We start from the raw sequence: 22,862 nt of genomic DNA on the forward strand, positions 1-22,862 counted from the left end.
CAATTACAAACTCTGCGCTATTGATTGCGATTCACTTGTAGTCTAGCCCAGTGCTCGATTTTACAAAGAGCCCCAAAAATTATGATTGGCGCTTACAATTTGAGTCCCAGACCCCATCACATAAAATTCCTTGTCTCCTCTCACAGACCATGAACATTCGTTGGCTCAACACTGACAGATGTGCTAGCAGTTACAGGGCAGCAGTTAAATGATCTGCTTCCAATCTGTAGGTCTCATAATAATTTCTGTTCCCAGTCTACAGGGCTCCTGCCAGCACTGCGCTACTGTGGTCCTGAGCTCTCAAGCATTTTCCCCTCTTTGCCTCTGCTCACAGCCCTGTCAAGAGCTGGCAAAACTCCTGCATCTGATAAAACATCTGCATGCAGTGTGACATAACTACTGCATCAAGTATGACAAAACTCTTTTATCTAGTGGGACAAAACTCCTTCATCTGATAAAACATCTGCATGCAGTGTGACATAACTACTGCATCAAGTATGACAAAACTCTTTTATCTAGTGGGACAAAACTCCTTCATCTGATAAAACATCTGCATGCAGTGTGACAAAACTCCTGCATCTAATAAAACATCTGCATGCAGTGTGACATAACTCCTGCATCAAGTATGACAAAAATCCTGCAACAAGTGTGACAAAACTCCTTCATCTAGTGTGACAAAACTCCTTCATTTAGTGCAGTGGTCTCAAAGTACAGGCCCTGGGGCCATATGCGGCCCTCAAAATAGTTTAAACTGGCCCTACTTTGTTTAATATGTAAACCATTATTTTTTTAAGAGATGTAACTAGTTGATGTTCTATATAGACACTCACAAGATAAATATAAAGACAAGTGTTCAGTGTAGTCTCCCACCTTGCACTGCTTGATAAATGTTACTTTTTACATTTTTATACAGTTCCAGAATGATCACTTCACTTGCCACTCACAAGATAATTATAGACAACTCTGTATGTCTGCTGTGTGCTACAACTCCCACCATGCACTACTACTTGGGAAAATGTCACTTCCAGTTCCTTGAATATCTAGTTCTGGAACACTTACTCAGTTCAAGCAGCCCCCATAGGCTAAGAACACTTGGTCATTGGCCCCCAGATAAATTGAGCTTGATACCCCTAATCTAGTGTGACAAAACTCCTGCATGCAGTGTGGCCAAACTCATGCATCTAGTATGACAAACCTCCTGCATGTAGTGTGACAAAACTCCTGCATGTAGTGTGACAAAACTCCTGCATGTAGTGTGACAAAACTCCTGCATGCAGTGAGACAAAACTCCTACATCTAGTGTGACAAAACTCCTGCAAGCAGTGTGACAAAACTCCTACATGCACTGTAACCAAAAAACTCCTGCATGCAGTGAGACAAAACTCCTGCATGCAGTGTGACAAACCTCCTGCATGTATTGTGACAAAACTCCTGCATCTAGTGTGACAAAACTCCTGCATGCAGTGTGACAAAACTCCTGCATCTAGTGTGACAAAACTCCTACATCTAGTGAGACAAAACTCCTGCATGCAGTGAGACAAAACTCATGCATGTAGTGAGACAAAATTCCTACATGCACTGTGACACAACTCCTGCATGCAGTGTGACAAAACTCCTGCATGCAGTGTGACAAAACTCCTGCATGCAGTGTGACAAAACTCCTGCATGCAGTGTGACAAAACTCATACATCTAGTGTGAAAAACTCCTGCATGCACTGTGACAAAACTCCTGCATGCAATGAGACAAAACTCCTACATCTAGTGTGACAAAACTCCTACATCTAGTGTGACAAAACTCCTGCATGCAGTGAGACAAAACTCCTACATCTAGTGTGACAAAACTCCTGCATGCACTGTGACAAAACTCCTGCATGCAGTGAGACAAAACTCCTACATCTAGTGTGACAAAACTCCTGCATGCACTGTGACAAAACTCCTGCATGCACTGTGACAAAACTCCTGCATTAAATGAGACAAAACTCCTACATCTAGTGTGACAAAACTCCTGCATGCAGTGAGACAAAACTCCTGCATGCAGTGTGACAAAACTCCTGCATGCACTGTGACAAAACTCCTGCATGCAGTGAGACAAAACTCCTACATCTAGTGTGACAAAACTCCTGCATGCAGTGAGACAAAACTCCAACATCTAGTGTGACAAAACTCCTGCATGCAGTGTGACAAAACTCCTGCATGCACTGTGACAAAACTCCTACATCTAGTGTGACAAAACTCCTGCATGCAGTGTGACAAAACTCCTGCATGCATTGTGACAAAACTCCTGCATGCACTGTGACAAAACTCCTGCATGCAGTGAGACAAAACTCCTACATCTAGTGTGACAAAACTCCTGCAAGCAGTGTGACAAAACTCCTACATGCACTGTAACCAAAAAACTCCTGCATGCAGTGAGACAAAACTCCTGCATGCAGTGTGACAAACCTCCTGCATGTATTGTGACAAAACTCCTGCATCTAGTGTGACAAAACTCCTGCATGCAGTGTGACAAAACACCTGCATCTAGTGTGACAAAACTCCTACATCTAGTGAGACAAAACTCCTGCATGCAGTGAGACAAAACTCATGCATGTAGTGAGACAAAATTCCTACATGCACTGTGACACAACTCCTGCATGCAGTGTGACAAAACTCCTGCATGCAGTGTGACAAAACTCCTGCATGCAGTGTGACAAAACTCCTGCATGCAGTGTGACAAAACTCATACATCTAGTGTGAAAAACTCCTGCATGCACTGTGACAAAACTCCTGCATGCAATGAGACAAAACTCCTACATCTAGTGTGACAAAACTCCTACATCTAGTGTGACAAAACTCCTGCATGCAGTGAGACAAAACTCCTACATCTAGTGTGACAAAACTCCTGCATGCACTGTGACAAAACTCCTGCATGCAGTGAGACAAAACTCCTACATCTAGTGTGACAAAACTCCTGCATGCACTGTGACAAAACTCCTGCATGCACTGTGACAAAACTCCTGCATTAAATGAGACAAAACTCCTACATCTAGTGTGACAAAACTCCTGCATGCAGTGAGACAAAACTCCTGCATGCAGTGTGACAAAACTCCTGCATGCACTGTGACAAAACTCCTGCATGCAGTGAGACAAAACTCCTACATCTAGTGTGACAAAACTCCTGCATGCAGTGAGACAAAACTCCAACATCTAGTGTGACAAAACTCCTGCATGCAGTGTGACAAAACTCCTGCATGCACTGTGACAAAACTCCTACATCTAGTGTGACAAAACTCCTGCATGCAGTGTGACAAAACTCCTGCATGCATTGTGACAAAACTCCTGCATGCACTGTGACAAAACTCCTGCATGCAGTGAGACAAAACTCCTACATCTAGTGTGACAAAACTCCTGCATGCAGTGTGACAAAACTCCTGCATGCATTGTGACAAAACTCCTACATCTAGTGTGACAAAACTCCTGCATGCAGTGTGACAAAACTCCTGCATGCAGTGTGACAAAACTCCTGCATGCACTGTGACAAAACTCCTGCATGCAGTGAGACAAAACTCCTACATCTAGTGTGACAAAACTCCTACATCTAGTGTGACAAAACTCTTGCATGCAGTGAGACAAAACTCCTACATCTAATGTGACAAAAATCCTGCATGCAGTGAGACCAAACTCATGCATGTAGTGAGACAAAACTCCTACATCTAGTGTGACAAAACTCCTGCATGCAGTGTGACAAAACGCCTACATCTAGTGTGAAGAAACTCTTGCATGCAGTGAGACAAAACTCCTACATCTAGTGTGACAAAACTCCTGCATGCAGTGAAACAAAACTCATGCATCTAGTGTGACAAAACTCCTACATCTAGTGTGACAAAACTCCTGCATGCAGTGAGACAAAACTCCTACATCTAGTGTGACAAAACTCCTGCATGCAGTGTGACAAAACTCCTGCATGCAGTGAGACAAAACTCTTACATCAAGTGTGACAAAACTCCTGCAGTGTGACAAAACTCCTGCATGCAGTGAGACAAAAGTCCTACATCTAGTGTGACAAAACTCCTGCATGCACTATGACAAAACTCCTGCATGCACTGTGACAAAACTCCTGCATGCAGTGAGACAAAACTCCTACATCTAGTGTGACAAAACTCTTGCATGCAGTGAGACAAAACTCCTACATCTAGTGTGACAAAACTCCTGCATGCAGTGAAACAAAACTCATGCATCTAGTGTGACAAAACTCCTACATCTAGTGTGAAAAAACTCCTGCATGCAGTGTGACAAAACTCCTGCATGCAGTGTGACAAAACTCCTACATCAAGTGTGACAAAACTCCTGCATGCAGTGTGACAAAACTCCTGCATGCAGTGAGACAAAACTCTTACATCAAGTGTGACAAAACTCCTGCATGCACTGTGACAAAACTCCTACATCTAGTGAGACAAAACTCCTGCATGCAGTGAGACAAAACTTCTACATCTAGTGTGACAAAACTCCTGCATCTAGTGTGACAAAACTCCTACATCTAGTGTGACAAAACTCCTGCATGCACTGTGACAAAACTCCTACATCTAGTGTGACAAAACTCCTGCATGCAGTGAGACAAAACTCCTACATCTAGTGTGACAAAACTCCTACATCTAGTGTGACAAAACTCCTGCATGCAGTGTGACAAAACTCCTGCATGCACTGTGACAAAACTCCTGCATGTAGTGAGACAAAACTCCTACATCTAGTGAGACAAAACTCCTGCATGCAGTGAGACAAAACTCCTACATCTAGTGAGACAAAACTCCTACATCTAGTGTGACAAACTCCTGCATGCACTGTGACAAAACTCCTACATCTAGTGTGACAAAACTCCTGCATGCAGTGAGACAAAACTCATGCATGTAGTGAGACAAAACTCCTACATCTAGTGTGACAAAACTCCTACATCTAGTGTGACAAAACTCTTGCATGCAGTGAGACAAAACTCCTGCATGCACTGTGACAAAACTCCTGCATGCAGTGAGACAAAACTCTTACATCAAGTGTGACAAAACTCCTGCAGTGTGACAAAACTCCTGCATGCAGTGAGACAAAAGTCCTACATCTAGTGTGACAAAACTCCTGCATGCACTATGACAAAACTCCTGCATGCACTGTGACAAAACTCCTGCATGCAGTGAGACAAAACTCCTACATCTAGTGTGACAAAACTCTTGCATGCAGTGAGACAAAACTCCTACATCTAGTGTGACAAAACTCCTGCATGCAGTGAAACAAAACTCATGTATCTAGTGTGACAAAACTCCTACATCTAGTGTGAAAAAACTCCTGCATGCAGTGTGACAAAACTCCTGCATGCAGTGTGACAAAACTCCTACATCAAGTGTGACAAAACTCCTGCATGCAGTGTGACAAAACTCCTGCATGCAGTGAGACAAAACTCTTACATCAAGTGTGACAAAACTCCTGCATGCACTGTGACAAAACTCCTACATCTAGTGAGACAAAACTCCTGCATGCAGTGAGACAAAACTTCTACATCTAGTGTGACAAAACTCCTGCATCTAGTGTGACAAAACTCCTACATCTAGTGTGACAAAACTCCTGCATGCACTGTGACAAAACTCCTACATCTAGTGTGACAAAACTCCTGCATGCAGTGAGACAAAACTCCTACATCTAGTGTGACAAAACTCCTACATCTAGTGTGACAAAACTCCTGCATGCAGTGTGACAAAACTCCTGCATGCACTGTGACAAAACTCCTGCATGTAGTGAGACAAAACTCCTACATCTAGTGAGACAAAACTCCTGCATGCAGTGAGACAAAACTCCTACATCTAGTGAGACAAAACTCCTACATCTAGTGTGACAAACTCCTGCATGCACTGTGACAAAACTCCTACATCTAGTGTGACAAAACTCCTGCATGCAGTGAGACAAAACTCATGCATGTAGTGAGACAAAACTCCTACATCTAGTGTGACAAAACTCCTACATCTAGTGTGACAAAACTCTTGCATGCAGTGAGACAAAACTCCTGCATGCACTGTGACAAAACTCATGCATGTAGTGAGACAAAACTCCTACATCTAGTGTGACAAAACTCCTGCATGCAGTGAGACAAAACTCATGCATGTAGTGAGACAAAACTCCTACATCTAGTGTGACAAAACTCCTACATCTAGTGTGACAAAACTCTTGCATGCAGTGAGACAAAACTCCTACATCTAGTGTGACAAAACTCCTGCATGCAGTGAGACAAAACTCATGCATGTAGTGAGACAAAACTCCTACATCTAGTGTGACAAAACTCCTGCATGCAGTGTGACAAAACTCCTGCATGCAGTGAGACAAAACTCCTACATCTAGTGTGACAAAACTCCTGCATGCAGTGTGACAAAACTCCTGCATGCAGTGAGACAAAACTTTTACATCAAGTGTGACAAAACTCCTGCAGTGTGACAAAACTCCTGCATGCAGTGAGACAAAAGTCCTACATCTAGTGTGACAAAACTCCTGCATGCACTATGACAAAACTCCTGCATGCACTGTGACAAAACTCCTGCATGCAGTGAGACAAAACTCCTACATCTAGTGTGACAAAACTCCTGCATGCAGTGAGACAAAACTCCTACATCTAGTGAGACAAAACTCCTACGTCTAGTGTGACAAAACTCCTGCATGTAGTGAGACAAAACTCCTACATCTAGTGTGACAAAACTCCTGCATGCAGTGAGACAAAACTCCTACATCTAGTGAGACAAAACTCCTACATCTAGTGTGACAAAACTCCTGCATGCACTGTGACAAAACTCCTACATCTAGTGAGACAAAACTCCTGCATCTAGTGTGACAAAACTCCTACATCTAGTGTGACAAAACTCCTGCATGCACTGTGACAAAACGCCTGCATGCAGTGTGACAAAACTCCTGCATGCAGTGAGACAAAACTCCTACATCTAGTGTGAAAAAACTCTTGCATGCACTGTGACAAAACTCCTGCATGCACTGTGACAAAACTCCTACATCTAGTGTGACAAAACTCCTACATAAAGGGGGGTAGTTATCAAGCCGTCAACCTCAAATACGCTGGAATTCCGCAGCGTATTTGTGGCGAGGCTCATTCGCCTTAGTTATCAAAGGCTAAAGACCGGCAAAAGTAGAATTTTGTGACGTAAACTTTGATCCGCCGGACTCAGTCCGACACAGATCGATTCTTACGTCACTCCAGATGTTCCGCACACAAGTGCGGCACAATCTGACTACTTTTGCTAGTTATCAAAAAACTAGCAGGTACGCTCGGCACTTTTCCGGCCCAGCGTACCTGGTTTTCAAACCGCCACCCTGAAGGCTGCGGATCCCATAGGAATCAATGGGAGTCTGACCATAGCGAAAGTACAAGTTCGCTGCTGCCAGACATCCCATTGATTCCTATGGTAATGTCTACACCTAACACCCTAACATGTACCCCGAGTCTAAACACCACTAATCTGTCCCCCTACACCGCCGCAACTAAATAAATGTATTACCCCTAAACCGCCGCTCCCGGAGCCCACCGCAAGCTACTCTATACCTATTAACCCCTAAACCGCCGCTCCCGGAGCCCACCGCAACTATAATAAATGTATTAACCCCTAAACCGCCGCTCCCGGAGCCCACCGCCACCTACATTATACCTAGTAACCCCTATCCTGCCCCCCCTATACCGCTGCCCTCTGTAATAAAGTTATTAACCCCTATCCTGCCGATCCCGCACCTCGCCGCAACTAAATAAATAGTTTAACCCCTAAACCGCCGCTCCCTGACCCTGCCGCAACCTATATTAAATTTATTAACCCCTAATCTGCCCCCCCTACACCGTCGCCACCTATAATAAATTTATTAACCCCTATCCTGCCCCCCACTACACCGCCGCCACTGTAATAAAATTATTAACCCCTAAACCTGTCTAACACTAAACCTAACACCCCCCTAACTTAAATATTAATTAAATAAATCTAAATAATATTTATCTTATTAACTAAGTTAATCCTATTTAAAACTAAATACTTACCTTTAAAATAAACCCTAATATAGCTACAATATAAATAATAATTTTATTGTAGCTATCTTAGGATTTATTTTTATTTTACAGGTAACTTTCAATTTATTTTAACTAGGTACAATAGCTATTAAATAGTTATTAACTATTTAATAGCTACCTAGCTAAAATAAAGAGAAATTTACCAGTAAAATAAAAACTAACCTAAGTTACAATTACACCTAACACTACACTATACTTTAATAAATTATTCCTATTTAAACTAAATACTTACCTGTAAAATAAACCCTAAGATAGCTACAATGTAATTAATAATTACATTGTAGCTATTTCAGGAATTATATTTATTTTACAGGTAACTTTGTATTTATTTTAGCTAGTTAGAATAGTTATTAAATAGTTATTAACTATTTAATAACTACCTAGCTAAAAGAAATACAAAATTACCTGTAAAATAAATCCTAACCTAAGTTACAATTAAACCTAACACTACACTATCATTAAATTAATTAAAAAAATTAACTACAAATAACTACAATTAAATACAATTACATAAACTAACTAAAGTACAGCCAATAGAATGCAAGCTCAATCTGATTGGCTGATTGGATCAGCCAATCGGATTGAACTTGAATCTGATTGGCTGATTCCATCAGCCAATCAGATTTTTCCTACCTTAATTCCGAATGGCTGATAGAATCCTATCAGCCAATCGGAATTGAAGGGACGCCATCTTGGATGACGTCCCTTAAAGGAGCCTTCATTCGTCGGTAGTCCGTCGGTAAAGAAGGATGTTCCGCGGCGGCGGGATGAAGATTGAAGACCCGGCTTGGAAGATGACATCGCCCGGATAGAAGACTTCTTCAGCGCCTCTTGGAAGATGACATCGCCCGGATCGAAGACTTCTTCAGCGCCGCTTGGAGGATCACTTCATCGGATGGAAGATTTCTTCAGCGCCGCTTGGAGGATAACTTCTTCCGCTCCGGATGTCCACTTCGGTTCCATCGCTGCTCGGCTGAGTGAAGACGACTCAAGGTAGGATGATCTTCAGGGGATTAGTGTTAGGTTATTTTAAGGGGGGTTTGGGTTAGATTAGGGGTATGTGGGTGGTGGGTTTTAATGTTGGGGAGGTTGTATTTTTCTTTTGCAGGCAAAAGAGCTGAATTCTTTGAGGCATGCCCCCACAAAAGGCCCTTTTAAGGGCTGGTAAGGTAAAAGAGCTTTGAACTTTTTTAATTTAGAATAGGGTAGGGCATTTTTTTATTTTGGGGGGCTTTGTTATTTTATTAGGGGGCTTAGATTAGGTGTAATTAGCTTAAAATTGTTGTAATATTTTTTAAATGTTTGTAACTTATGTTTTTTATTTTTTGTAACTTAGCTTTTTTATTTTTTGTACTTTAGTTAGTTTATGTAATTGTATTTAATTGTAGTTATTTGTAGTTAATTTATTTAATTCATTTAAAGATAGTGTAGTGTTAGGTTTAATTGTAATTTAGGTTAGGATTTATTTTACAGGTAATTTTGTATTTCTTTTAGCTAGGTAGTTATTAAATAGTTAATAACTATTTAATAACTATTCTAACTAGCTAAAATAAATACAAAGTTACCTGTAAAATAAATATAAATCCTAAAATAGCTACAATGTAATTATTAATTACATTGTAGCTATCTTAGGGTTTATTTTATAGGTAAGTATTTAGTTTTAAATATGATTAATTTATTTATTTAAGTATAGTGTAGTGTTAGGTGTAATTGTAACTTAGGTTAGTTTTTATTTTACAGGTAAATTTCTCTTTATTTTAGCTAGGTAGCTATTAAATAGTTAATAACTATTTAATAGCTATTGTACCTAGTTAAAATAAATTGAAAGTTACCTGTAAAATAAAAATAAATCCTAAGATAGCTACAATATAATTATTATTTATATTGTAGCTATATTAGGGTTTATTTTATAGGTAAGTATTTAGTTTTAAATAGGATTAATTTAGTTCATAATAGAAATATTATTTAGATTTATTTAATTAATATTTAAGTTAGGGGGGTGTTAGGGTTAGTGTTAGACTTAGGTTTAGGGGTTAATAATTTTATTACAGTGGCGGCGGTGTAGTGTTGGGCAGGATAGGGGTTAATAAATTTATTATAGGTGGCGACGGTGTAGGGGGGGCAGGATAGGGGTTAATAAATTTAATATAGGTTGCGGCGGGGTCAGGGAGCGGCGGTTTAGGGGGTTAAACTATTTATTTAGTTGCGGCGAGGTGCGGGATCGGCAGGATAGGGGTTAATAACTTTATTATAGAGGGCGGCGGTATAGGGGGGGCAGGATAGGGGTTACTAGGTATAATGTAGGTGGCGGTGTGCTCCGGGAGCGGCGGTTTAGGGGTTAATACATTTATCAGAGTTGCGGCAGGGTCTAGGAGCGGCGGTTTAGAGGTTAATACATTTATAAGTGTTGCGGCGGGGTCTAGGAGCGGCGGTTTAGGGGTTAGTAACTTTATTGAGTTGCGGGGGGCTCCGGGGGCGCCAGTATAGGGTGTAGAACAGTTTAGTTTAGTGTGGGTGCTTAGTGACAGGCTAGCAATAAAGCTGTGAAAAAGCCGAAGAGCAGCGAGATCGGATGAGTGATAACTCTCACAGTCCGCTGCTCATCGCCCCGCGGCTTTTGACAGCTTTATTTGATAACTTAGGCGTATTTTTTCAGGTCCGCGGCGGCAAAGGTAGGCGAGCTTAGGCGGGCGTATTGGGCCGGCGAAGGCAGGAAAGTTGAGACGATGATAACTACCCCCCCTAGTGTGAAAAAACTCTTGCATGCACTGTGACAAAACTCCTGCATGCACTGTGACAAAACTCCTGCAAGCACTGTGACAAAACTCCTGTATGCACTGTGACAAAACTCCTGTATGCAGTGAGACAAAACTCCTGCATGCAATGAGACAAAACTCCTACATCTAGTGTGACAAAACTCCTGCATGCAGTGTGACAAAACTCCTGTATGCACTGTGACAAAACTCCTGCATGCAATGAGACAAAACTCCTACATCTAGTGTGACAAAACTCTGGCATGCAGTGAGACAAAACTCCTGCATGCACTGTGACAAAACTGTATGCACTGTGACAAAACTCCTGCATGCAGTGAGACAAACCTCCTACATCCAGTGTGACAAAACTCCTACATGCACTGTGACAAAACTCATACATCTAGTGTGACAAAACTCCTACATCTAGTGAGACAAAACACCTGTATGCACTGTGACAAAACTCCTGCATGCAGTGAGACAAAACTCCTACATCTAGTGTGACAAAACTCCTACATCTAGTGTGACAAAACTCCTGCATGCAGTGTGACAAAACTCCTACATCTAGTGAGACAAAACTCCTGCATGCACTGTGACAAAACTCCTGCATGCACTGTGACAAAACTCCTACATCTAGTGAGACAAAACTCCTGCATGCAGTGAGACAAAACTCCTACATCTAGTGTGACAAAACTCCTGCATGCACTGTGACAAAACTCCTGCTTGCACTGTGACAAAACTCCTATATGCACTGTGACAAAACTCCTGCATGCACTGTGAAAAAACTCCTGCATCTAGTGTGACAAAACTCCTGCATGCAGTGTGACAAAACTCCTACATCTATTGTGACAAAACTCCTGCATGCACTGTGACAAAACTCCTGCATCTATTGTGACAAAACTCCTGCATCTATTGTGACAAAACTCCTTTATGCACTGTGACAAAACTCCTGCATGCACTGTGACAAAACTCCTGTATGCACTGTGACAAAACTCCTGCATGCACTGTGACAAAACTCCTGTATGCACTGTGACAAAACTCCTGCATGCACTGTGAAAAAACTCCTGCATCTAGTGTGACAAAACTCCTGCATGCAGTGTGACAAAACTCCTACATCTATTGTGACAAAACTCCTGCATGCACTGTGACAAAACTCCTGCATCTATTGTGACAAAACTCCTGCATCTATTGTGACAAAACTCCTGTATGCACTGTGACAAAACTCCTGCATGCACTGTGACAAAACTCCTGCATGCACTGTGACAAAACTCCTGTATGCACTGTGACAAAACTCCTGTATGCACTGTGACAAAACTCCTGCATGCACTGTGACAAAACTCCTGCATGCACTGTGAAAAAACTCTTGCATGCACTGTGACAAAACTCCTGTATGCACTGTGACAAAACTCCTGCATGCACTGTGAAAAAACTCCTGCATCTAGTGTGACAAAACTCCTACATCTATTGTGACAAAACTCCTGCATCTATTGTGACAAAACTCCTGCATCTATTGTGAGAAAACTCCTGCATGCAGTGAGACAAAACTCCTGCATCTAGTGTGACAAAACTCCTGCTTCTATTGTGACAAAACTCCTACATCTATTGTGACAAAACTCCTGCATCTAGTGTGACAAAACTCCTACATCTAGTGTGACAAAACTCCTGCATGCAGTGAGACAAAACTCCTGCATCTAGTGTGACAAAACTCCTGCATCTATTGTGACAAAACTCCTGCATGCAGTGAGACAAAACTCCTGCATCTAGTGTGACAAAACTCCTGCATGCAGTGAGAGAAAACTCCTGCATCTAGTGTGACAAAACTCCTGCATCTATTGTGACAAAACTCCTGCATGCAGTGAGACAAAACTCCTGCATCTAGTGTGACAATACATCTCTATCTAGTACCCTGGGTAGCGCTTGCTGATTAGCCTTCAATAAGCAAGAGCTCCCCAGGTTCTGAAACAAAAATGGGCCAGCTCCTAAGCTTACATCCCTGCTTGACAAAACTCCTACATCTATTGTGACAAAACTCCTGAATCTAGTGTGACAAAACTCCTACATCTAGTGTGACAAAACTCCTGCATGCAGTGAGACAAAACTCCTGCATCTAGTGTGACAAAACTCCTGCATCTATTGTGACAAAACTCCTGCATGCAGTGTGACAAAACTCCTACATCTAGTGTGACAAAACTCCTGCATGCAGTGAGACAAAACTCCTGCATCTAGTGTGACAAAACTCCTGCATCTATTTTGACAAAACTCCTGCATGCAGTGAGACAAAACTCCTGCATCTAGTGTGACAAAACTCCTGCATGCAGTGAGAGAAAACTCCTGCATCTAGTGTGACAAAACTCCTGCATCTATTGTGACAAAACTCCTGCATGCAGTGAGACAAAACTCCTGCATCTAGTGTGACAAAACATCTCTATCTAGTACCCTGGGTAGCGCTTGCTGATTAGCCTTCAATAAGCAAGAGCTCCCCAGGTTCTGAACCAAAAATGGGCCAGCTCCTAAGCTTACATCCCTGCTTTTCAAATAAAGACTCCTAACCAAGCCCCATAGTTTACTGATGTATGCCTACTCCAGCTTGTTCCTGTTTGTGTAAAGAGTCTTTTCATATGTAGAGGAAGGGGTAGGGGTCTGCTCTTTTTGCTATACAGACACTTTAAGTGGGTGTTCCAGCCTAACCTTTTCAACAGTGCTAAACTGGGAGCTTCTAAGTAAGTTTTTAAACAGTTTTATAATGGATTTTTAGATCAGTATCTGTGCATATTATTCTTTATAGTAGTGTCTATTACATGCAGTTATATGGAAATTGGTGTATACTGTCCCTTTAAGGCAATAGGTTTCATGTGTGAGATTTTATGTATTGGGCACCAGAAACAAGACGGTAAAAGCAAGAACCCCTACTAATAAATGTGTATAAAAAATATAGCCTGCACAGAGAGGTCCTCATAAGCATCTATAAATCTAGGCCAATGTTTTCCTGCCATACTTGTAGATGCGCGTCCCTCTCTGCCAATTAGGCATTAGCAGGATTAGTAGCGAGTACATAGCTAATACTGAAGTTGTAATTTCATTTTAAATGAAAATATATTTATTTAATATTTTTCCAGGCAAAAAGATATCTTTGACACATGTTGACGGTGCTCTTTAATGACACGTGTAGACGGTGCTCTTTAATGACACGTGTAGACGGTGCTCTTTAATGACACGTGTAGCCTGAAGACAAGCAAGAGAAAGGAGAAACTATTGGGTGCAGTGGTGACTGTAGTTTAAAAATGAAAAACACCTTAAAATGACAGGGCGGGCCGTGGACTGGATACACCACAAGAGAAATAAATTTATCAGGTAAGCATAAATTTTGTTTTCTCTTGTAAGGTGTATCCAGTCCACGGATTCATCCATTACTTGTGGGATACCAATACCAAAGCTATAGGACACGGATGAAGGGAGGGACAAGGCAGGCGCTTAAACGGAAGGCACCACTGCCTGTAAGACCTTTCTCCCAAAAATAGCCTCCGAAGAAGCAAAAATATCAAATTTGTAGAATTTAGAAAAAGTATGAAGCGAAGACCAAGTCGCCGCTTTACAAATCTGTTCAACAGAGGCCTCATTTTTAAAAGCCCATGTGGAAGCTACTGCTCTAGTGGAATGAGCTGTAATTCTCTCAGGAGGCTGCTGGCCAGCAGTCTCATAAGTAAAGTGGATTATGCTTCTTAACCAAAAAGAAAGAGAAGTTGCCGAAGCCTTTTGGCCTCTCCTCTGCCCAGAGTAGACCACAAACAAAGCAGATGTTTGACGAAAATCCTTTGTAGCTTGTAAATAAAATTTTAAAGCACGAACCACATCAAGATTGTGTAATAGACGTTCCTTCTTAGAAGAAGGATTAGGACATAGTGAAGGAACAACAATCTCCTGATTGATATTCTTATTAGATACCACCTTAGGAAGAAACCCAGGTTTGGCACGCAACACTACCTTATCTGCATGGAAAATGAGATAAGGTGAATCACATTGTAAAGCAGATAACTCCGAAACTGTTCGAGCCGAGGAGATAGCTACTAAAAACAGAACTTTCCAAGATAAAAGCTTAATATCTATGGAATGCAAAGGTTCAAACGGAACGCCTTGAAGAACTTTAAGAACTAAATTTAAACTCCATGGTGGAGCAACAGGTTTAAACACAGACTTGATTCTAACTAAAGCCTGACAAAATGCCTGAACGTCCGGAGTATTAGCCAGACGTTTGTGCAAAAGAATAGACAGTGCAGAAATCTGTCCCTTTAAGGAACTAGCCGACAATCCCTTCTCCAATCCTTCTTGGAGAAAAGATAATATTCTAGGAATCCTGACCTTACTCCATGAGTAACCCTTGGATTCACACCAATGAAGATATTTACACCATATCTTTTGATAGATTTTCCTGGTGACAGGCTTTCGAGCCTGAATTAAGGTATCAATGACCGAATCAGAGAAACCACGCTTTGATAAAATCAAGCGTTCAATCTCCAAGCAGTCAGATGCAGAGAAATTAGATTTGGATGGTTGAAAGGACCCTGAAGTAGAAGGTCCTGTCTCAGCAGCAGAGTCCATGGTGGAAAGGATGACATGTCCACCAGATCTGCATACCAAGTCCTGCGTGGCCATGCAGGTGCTATCAAAATCACCGAAGCTCTCTCCTGCTTGATCTTGGCAATCAGACGAGGGAGCAGAGGAAACGGTGGAAACACATAAGCCAGGTTGAAGGACCAAGTCGCTGCTAGAGCATCTATCAGCGCTGCCTTGGGATCCCTGGACCTGGACCCGTAACAAGGAAGCTTGGCGTTCTGGCGAGACGCCATGAGATCCAGTTCTGGTTTGCCCCAAAGTTGAATCAACTGTGCAAATACCTCCGGATGGAGTTCCCACTCCCCCGGATGAAAAGTCTGCCGACTTAGAAAATCCGCCTCCCAGTTCTCGACTCCTGGGATATGGATAGCTGATAGATGGCAAGAGTGAACCTCTGCCCATAGAATTATCTTTGAAACCTCGAACATTGCTATGGAACTCCTTGTTCCCCCTGATGATTGATGTAGGCTACAGTTATGATATTGTCCGACTGAAATCTGATGAACCTGACCCCAGCTAGCTGAGGCCAAGCTTGAAGAGCATTGAAAATCACTCTTAGTTCCAGAATGTTTATCGGAAGGAGTGCCTCCTCCTGAGTCCACAAGCCCTGAGCCTTCAGGGAGTTCCAGACTGCACCCCAGCCCAGGAGGCTGGCATCTGTCGTTACTATAGTCCAATCTGGCCTGCGGAAGCTCATACCTTTGGACAGATGGACCCGAGATAGCCACCAGAGAAGAGAATCCCTGGTTTCTTGATCCAGATTTAGTAGAGCGGACAAATCTGTGTAATCCCCATTCCACTGACTGAGCATGCAAAGTTGCAGCAGTCTGAGATGTAGGCGGGCAAACGGCACTATGTCTATTGCCGCTACCATTAAACCGATTACTTCCATACACTGAGCCACTGAAGGACGAGAAGTGGAATAAAGAACATGGCAAGAATTTAGAAGTTTTGACAATCTGGCCTCCGTTAGGTAGATCTTCATTTCTACCGAATCTATCAGAGTCCCTAGGAATGAAACTCTTGTGAGAGGGGATAGAGAACTCTTTACTTCGTTCACCTTCCACCCATGAGACCTCAGAAATGCCAGAACAATGTCCGTATGGGACCTGGCGATTTGAAAAGTCGACGCCTGTATCAGAATGTCATCTAAGTAAGGGGCTACTGCTATACCCCGCGGCCTTAGGACCGCTAGGAGGGACCCTAGAACCTTCGTAAAGATTCTTGGTGCCGTGGCCAACCCGAAGGGAAGAGCCACAAACTGGTAGTGCCTGTCTAGAAAGGCAAACCTGAGAAAACAATGATGATCTTTGTGTATCGGAATGTGAAGATAAGCATCCTTTAAGTCCACGGTAGTCATATATTGACCCTCCTGGATCATAGGTAGGATGGTTCGAATAGTCTCCATCTTGAAGGATGGGACCCTGAGAAATTTGTTTAAGATCTTGAGATCTAAGATTGGTCTGAAGGTTCCCTCTTTTTTGGGAACAACAAACAGATTTGAATAAAAACCCTGTCCCTGTTCCTCCTTTGGAACTGGGTGGATCACTCCCATAACTAGGAGGTCTTGAACACAATGTAAGAATGCCTCTCTTTTTATCTGGTTTGCAGATAATTGTGAGAGATGAAATCTCCCTTTTGGAGGAGAAGTTTTGAAATCCAGAAGATATCCCTGGGACACAATTTCCAACGCCCAGGGATCCTGGACATCCCTTGCCCACGCCTGGGCGAAGAGAGAGAGTCTGCCCCCTACTAGATCCATTTCAGGATCGGGGGCTGCTCCTTCATGCTGTCTTAGAGGCAGCAGCAGGCTTTTTGGCCTGTTTCCCCTTGTTCCAAGCCTGGTTAGGTCTCCAGACCGGCTTGGACTGGGCAAAAGTTCCCTCTTGTTTTGTATTAGAGGAAGTTGAAGCTGTGCCACTCTTGAAGTTTAAAAAGGAACGAAAATTAGTCTGTTTGGTCCTTAATTTGTTGGACCTATCCTGAGGAAGGGCGTGACCTTTTCCTCCAGTAATGTCAGAAATTATCTCCTTCAGTCCAGGCCCGTAATAGGGTCTGTTTCTTGAAGGGAATTTTGAGAAGCTTAGACTTTGAAGTAACGTCAGCTGACCAGGATTTAAGCCATAGCGCCCTACGCGCCTGAATAGCAAAACCTGAATTTTTAGCCGTTAGCTTGGTTAAATGAACAACGGCGTCAGAAACAAATGAATTGGCTAGCTTAAGAGCCTTAAGCTTGTCAATAATATCTTCCAACGGGGTTTCGACCTGTAGAGCCTCCTCTAGAGACTCAAACCAGAAAGCCGCAGCAGCAGTGACTGGGGCAATGCATGCAAGAGGCTGGAGAATAAAACCTTGTTGAATAAAAATTTTCTTAAGGTAACCCTCTAATTTTTTTGTCCATTGGATCTAGAAAAGCACAACTGTCCTTGACAGGGATAGTTGTACGCTTAGCTAGGGTAGAGACTGCTCCCTCCACCTTAGGGACCGTCTGCCACGAGTCCCATGTAGCGGCATCTATAGGAAACATCTTTTTAAAAACAGGAGGGGGAGAGAACGGTACACCTGGTCTATCCCATTCCTTAGTAATAATTTCTGAAAACCTCTTAGGGATTGGAAAAACATCAGTGTATATAGGTACTGCATAGTATTTATCCAATCTACACAATTTCTCTGGGACTACAATAGCGTCACAGTCATCCAGAGTTGCTAAAACCTCCCTGAGCAATACGCGGAGGTGTTCAAGCTTAAATTTAAATGTAGACATATCAGAATCAGGTTGAAGTGTCTTCCCTGAATCAGAAAAATCACCCACAGTCACTCCCCTGCTTCGGCTTCTGCACATTGTGAGGGTATATCAGACATAGCCACTAAAGCATCAGAAAGCTCTGTATTTATTCTAGCCCCAGAGCTGTCTCGCTTTCCTTGTAATCCTGGCAGTTTGGACAATCCCTCTGTAAGGGTATGATTCATAACTGCCGCCATGTCTTGTAAGGTATACGCAATGGGCGCGCTAGATGTACTTGGCGTCCCTTGAGCGGGAGTTATAGGTTCTGACACGTGGGGAGAGTTAGACGGCATAACTTCCTCCTTGTCAATTTCTTCTGGTGATAAATTTTTTAAGCCAGAATATGGTCTTTATAATCTATAGTAAAATCAGTGCATTTGGTACACATTCTAAGAGGGGGTTCCACAATGGCTTCTAAACATAATGAACAATGAGTTTCCTCTATGTCAGACATGTTTAACAGACTAGTAATGAGACCAGCAAGCTTGGAAAACACTTTAATAAATGTGAACAAGCAGAAAATAAAAACGGTACTGTGCCTTTAAGAGAAAAAAACAATCACATAAACTGCAAAACAGTGAAAAAAAGCAGTAAATTCTACGAAATTTTTACAGTGTGTATAATAGACTAAAATAGCATTGCACCCACTTGCAAATGGATGATTAACCCCTTAGTCTCAAAACCGGATCAAAAAAATTATATAACTGTTTTAAACAGTCACAAACCAACTGCCACAGCTCTACTGTGGCTCCTACCTGTCCTTAAAATGACTTTTGAAGGCACAAAAACCCTTTAGAGAGGTCCTAAATGTCAGGGGACTCCTTCAGGGAAGCTGGATGTCTCAAACTGCAAAGATTACTGCGCAATTAGAGCGCGAAATAGGCCCCTCCCAACATGTACTCACAGTGAGAGGGCCATAAATAACTATCCCTAGGAAAAATCTAGCCAGCCATGTGGAAAACTAGGCCCCAGAATAAAGATTTATCACCATTAGTAACAAACGTTTTATATACATCAAGCAAACGTTTTACATACTAAGTAATAAGAGCAATTAACATGAATATTACCCTTTACTGCAAGCATGATCCCAGTTGTTGTTAAATCACTGTAATCAGGCTTACCTTAAATAAATCAGGCACTGTCAGCATTTTCTAGTCTTATCATCTCTCTAGAAAAAAATATACTGAACATACCTCAAAGCAGGCAATTCTGCAGGCCATTCCCCCAGCTGAAGTTTCCCATACTCTTCAGTTATGTGTGAGAACAGCAGTGGACCTTAGTTTCAAACCGCTAAGATCATCCAAAAACCTCAGGCAGACTCTTCTTCTAACTTCTGCCTGAGGTAAAAACAGTACAACTCCGGTACCGTTTGAAAATAACAAACTTTTGATTGAAGAAAAACTACATTAAGTCACCACATATCTCTTGATACTTCTCTTGTCGAGAGCTGCAAGAGAATGACTGGGGGTGGCAGTTAGGGGAGGAGCTATATAGACAGCTCTGCTGTGGGTGATCCTCTTGCAGCTTCCTGTTGGGAAGGAGAATATCCCACAAGTAATGGATGAATCCGTGGACTGGATACACCTTACAAGAGAAATGTTGTTTTAACCCATTAGTTACCAGAGATGGCTGCTGCACATTGTATATTATTATCCTGCAATCCTCTTGCATTCAAGGGGTTAAGCAGACACCAAAAGAATTTGTTCAGCAATGTACGGATAAAGTTATCAATATTCATTTGTTTGTTTATACAATACACTATTGATAGAAACAATTTGCTGTTGAAATGTTGTGTTTTGGTTAAAGGAATAAAAAGTAAAAAAATGTGAATTTCAATTTGAAATAGAAGCATTTAACAATATACTTCCATTTGCAAACATGCTGCTAGTAAACGTTATTAGTGTGATTCAGCAGCAAACGCACATATCCAGCAATATTCATGACACCTTCAGACCTAACACAACGCCATAGCCAGCTCTCTGCGCTTGAATACTAGTACACGGCCCCCACAGCATACGCACATATCCAGCAATATTCATGACACCTTCAGACCTAACACAACGCCATAGCCAGCTCTCTGCGCTTGAATACTAGTGCACGGCCCCCACAGCATATGTGCATATGCCGCTATAAAACAGTAAAAGCATTAGAAGCATTTTTGGTAATGAAAGAATGTTGCAAAAGTGCTTTTATTTCAAATTGAAATGCAATTATGTCTATCCTTTTAACCTCTTAACGACCATGACGTACCTTGTTCCTCTTTCTCTTTTGCTAACACTCTCTCTTATGCTCTAGATCTCATTTCTGTCTCTCATTTGACTCCTGTAACTCTTTAACCCTCTCTCTTCCTAGCTATATCTATATATACTTTTATCTGCTTCTCAAATCTTTATTCTTTTCTCTCCTTTTCTTGTAACTGTATCCGTTATTTCATACAATATGTAATACAAATGCTCACCTTTTTGTATGATCACTGCTCTCTTTTCCTCTGTATATTGCGTCTGTCGTCTTCTGTCTGTAAAAACATAAAGTGAAACTGACTGTGACTCAAAATGAAAGTGGAAGTGAACTATAAAAGCTTCTGTGACTTGTATGGGGGCGGGGAGTGACTGTTACTTATAAAATGAACCTTTGCTCACTGGATGTGATTAAACAGCAGATAAGATTACAAATTACTTGGCACATGGACTTATTCTCACTTTTGTACTTTAGTTGTAATAAAACAGTGAGAGTTACTGTACATGTATTTGTATCTCCTAAACAATAACGACTGAGAGAGAGAGAGAGAGAGAGAGCGAAAGGAATAGAGAAAGAGAGAGAAAGGGAGAAAGAGAGAGCGAAAGAGAGAGGGAGAGAGATAGAGAGAAAAGAAATAGAGAGAGAGAGAAAGAGAAAGAGAGAGGGAGAGAGAAAGAAATAGAGAAAGAGGGAGAGAAAGAGAGAGCAAAAGAAAGAAAGAAAGAGAGAGAGGGAGAGAGAGAGAGAGACAAAAAGAAAGAGATGAAAGAGAGAAAGAAAGACAGAGAGAGAATGAGAGAGAGAAAAAAATAGAGAGAGAATGAGAGAGAGAGAAAGAAATAGAGAAAGAGAGAGAGAGAAAGAGAGAGCAAAAGAAAGAGAGAGAGAGAAAGAAATACAGAGAGAGAATGGGAGAGAGAAAGAAATAGAGAGAGAGAATGAGAGAGAGAAAGAAATAGAGAGAGAATGAGAGAGAGAGAAAGAAAGAGAGATAGAGAGAGAGAGAAAGAAATAGAGAAAGAGAGAGAGAGAAAGAGAGAGCAAAAGAAAGAAAGAGAGAGAGAGAAAGAAATACAGAGAGAGAATGGGAGAGAGAAAGAAATAGAGAGAGAGAATGAGAGAGAGAAAGAAAGAATTAGAGAGAAAGAAAGAGAGAGAGAGAGTGAGAGAGAGAGGGGCCTATCTATCAAGTTCCGAATGGAGCTTGACGGCCCGTGTTTATGATGCAGTTATGATGCAGCGGTTTAACCCTGTCCACCTGCTCTGATGAGGCGGACAGGAATCGCCAGAATTCAACTCGATCAAGTACAATCGGGTTGATTGACACCCCCTGCTGGCGGCCGATTTGCTGCAAGTCTGCAGGGGGTGGCGTTGCACCAGCAGCTCTTGTAAGCTGCTGGTGCAATGCTGAATACGGAGAGCGTATTGCTCTCCGCATTCAGCGATGTCTGTCGGACCTGATCTGCACTGTCGGATTAGGTCCGACAGACATTTGATATATAGGCCTCAGGGAGTGAGAGAGAGAAAGAAATAGAGAGAGAGAGAAAGAAAGAAATAGAGAGAGAGAAAGAGAAAGAAAGAGAGAAAGAAAGAAAGAAAGAAAGAAAGAGAGACAGAGAGAGAGAGAGAGAGAGGGAAAGAAAGAAAGAGAGAGAGAGAAAGAAAAAAAAAGAGAGAGAAAGAGAAAGAAAAAAGAAAGAAAGGGAGAGAGAGAGAGAGAGAGAGAGAGAGAAAGAAAAAAAGAGAGAAAGAAAGAAAGAAAGAAAGAAAGGGAGAGAGAGAGAGAGAGAGAGAGAGAGAAAGAAAAAAAGAGAGAGAGTAAAAAAGAAAGAAAGAAAGAAAGAGAGAAAGAAAGAGAGAGAGAGAGAGAGAAAGAGAGAGAGAGGGGAAGAAAGAAAGAGAGAGAGAGAGAGAGAGAGAGAAAGCAAAAAATTGAGAGAGAAAGAGAAAGAAAGAAAGAAAGAAAGAAAGAAAGAAAGAAAGAAAGAAAGAAAGAAAGAAAGAAAGGGAGAAAGAGAGGGAAAGAAAAAAAGAGAGAGAAAGAGAAATAAAGAAAAAAGAAAGAAAGAAAGAGAGACGCACATGCACTGGAGCCCTTTTGAAAACATGTAAATTTCACATTCCAATGTTCTGCATATAGCACAATATGTTCCATGTATTTTTTTAAAAGATATTTCTTTGTATCTGTATATATCTATCTATATATAATCACCTATGTATATAGTTATAGCTATATATTTTACTAAATCAGCATTATATATAGAAATAGGTATTTGAACATATTCTTCTATGTGATGAACATTGGAATGTGAGAGCAGATGGTAAGGTAAGGTATTGAAGTGGCCCCTATAACATACCTGTGAGTGCAGTTGCGCACCCAGAGCTGGGAGATTTGCCAGTGGCACGGTAT

At 41.7% G+C, this 22,862-nt stretch overlaps 1 protein-coding gene across 1 annotated transcript in view; it reads right to left on the reverse strand.

Moving 5' to 3' along the window:
- Positions 1 to 20,774, reverse strand: part of LOC128641606 (uncharacterized) — a 70,548-nt gene extending 49,774 nt beyond the window's left edge. The window contains exon 1 of the mRNA XM_053694144.1: positions 20,673 to 20,774. The gene's annotated coding sequence lies outside the window, so the exon portion shown is untranslated. The remainder of the gene's footprint in view (positions 1 to 20,672) is intronic.
- Positions 20,775 to 22,862: the final 2,088 nt, after the last annotated feature.

This window comes from Bombina bombina, chromosome 11, assembly GCF_027579735.1.
Source record: "Bombina bombina isolate aBomBom1 chromosome 11, aBomBom1.pri, whole genome shotgun sequence".
Classification (NCBI taxonomy): Eukaryota; Metazoa; Chordata; class Amphibia; order Anura; family Bombinatoridae; genus Bombina; species Bombina bombina.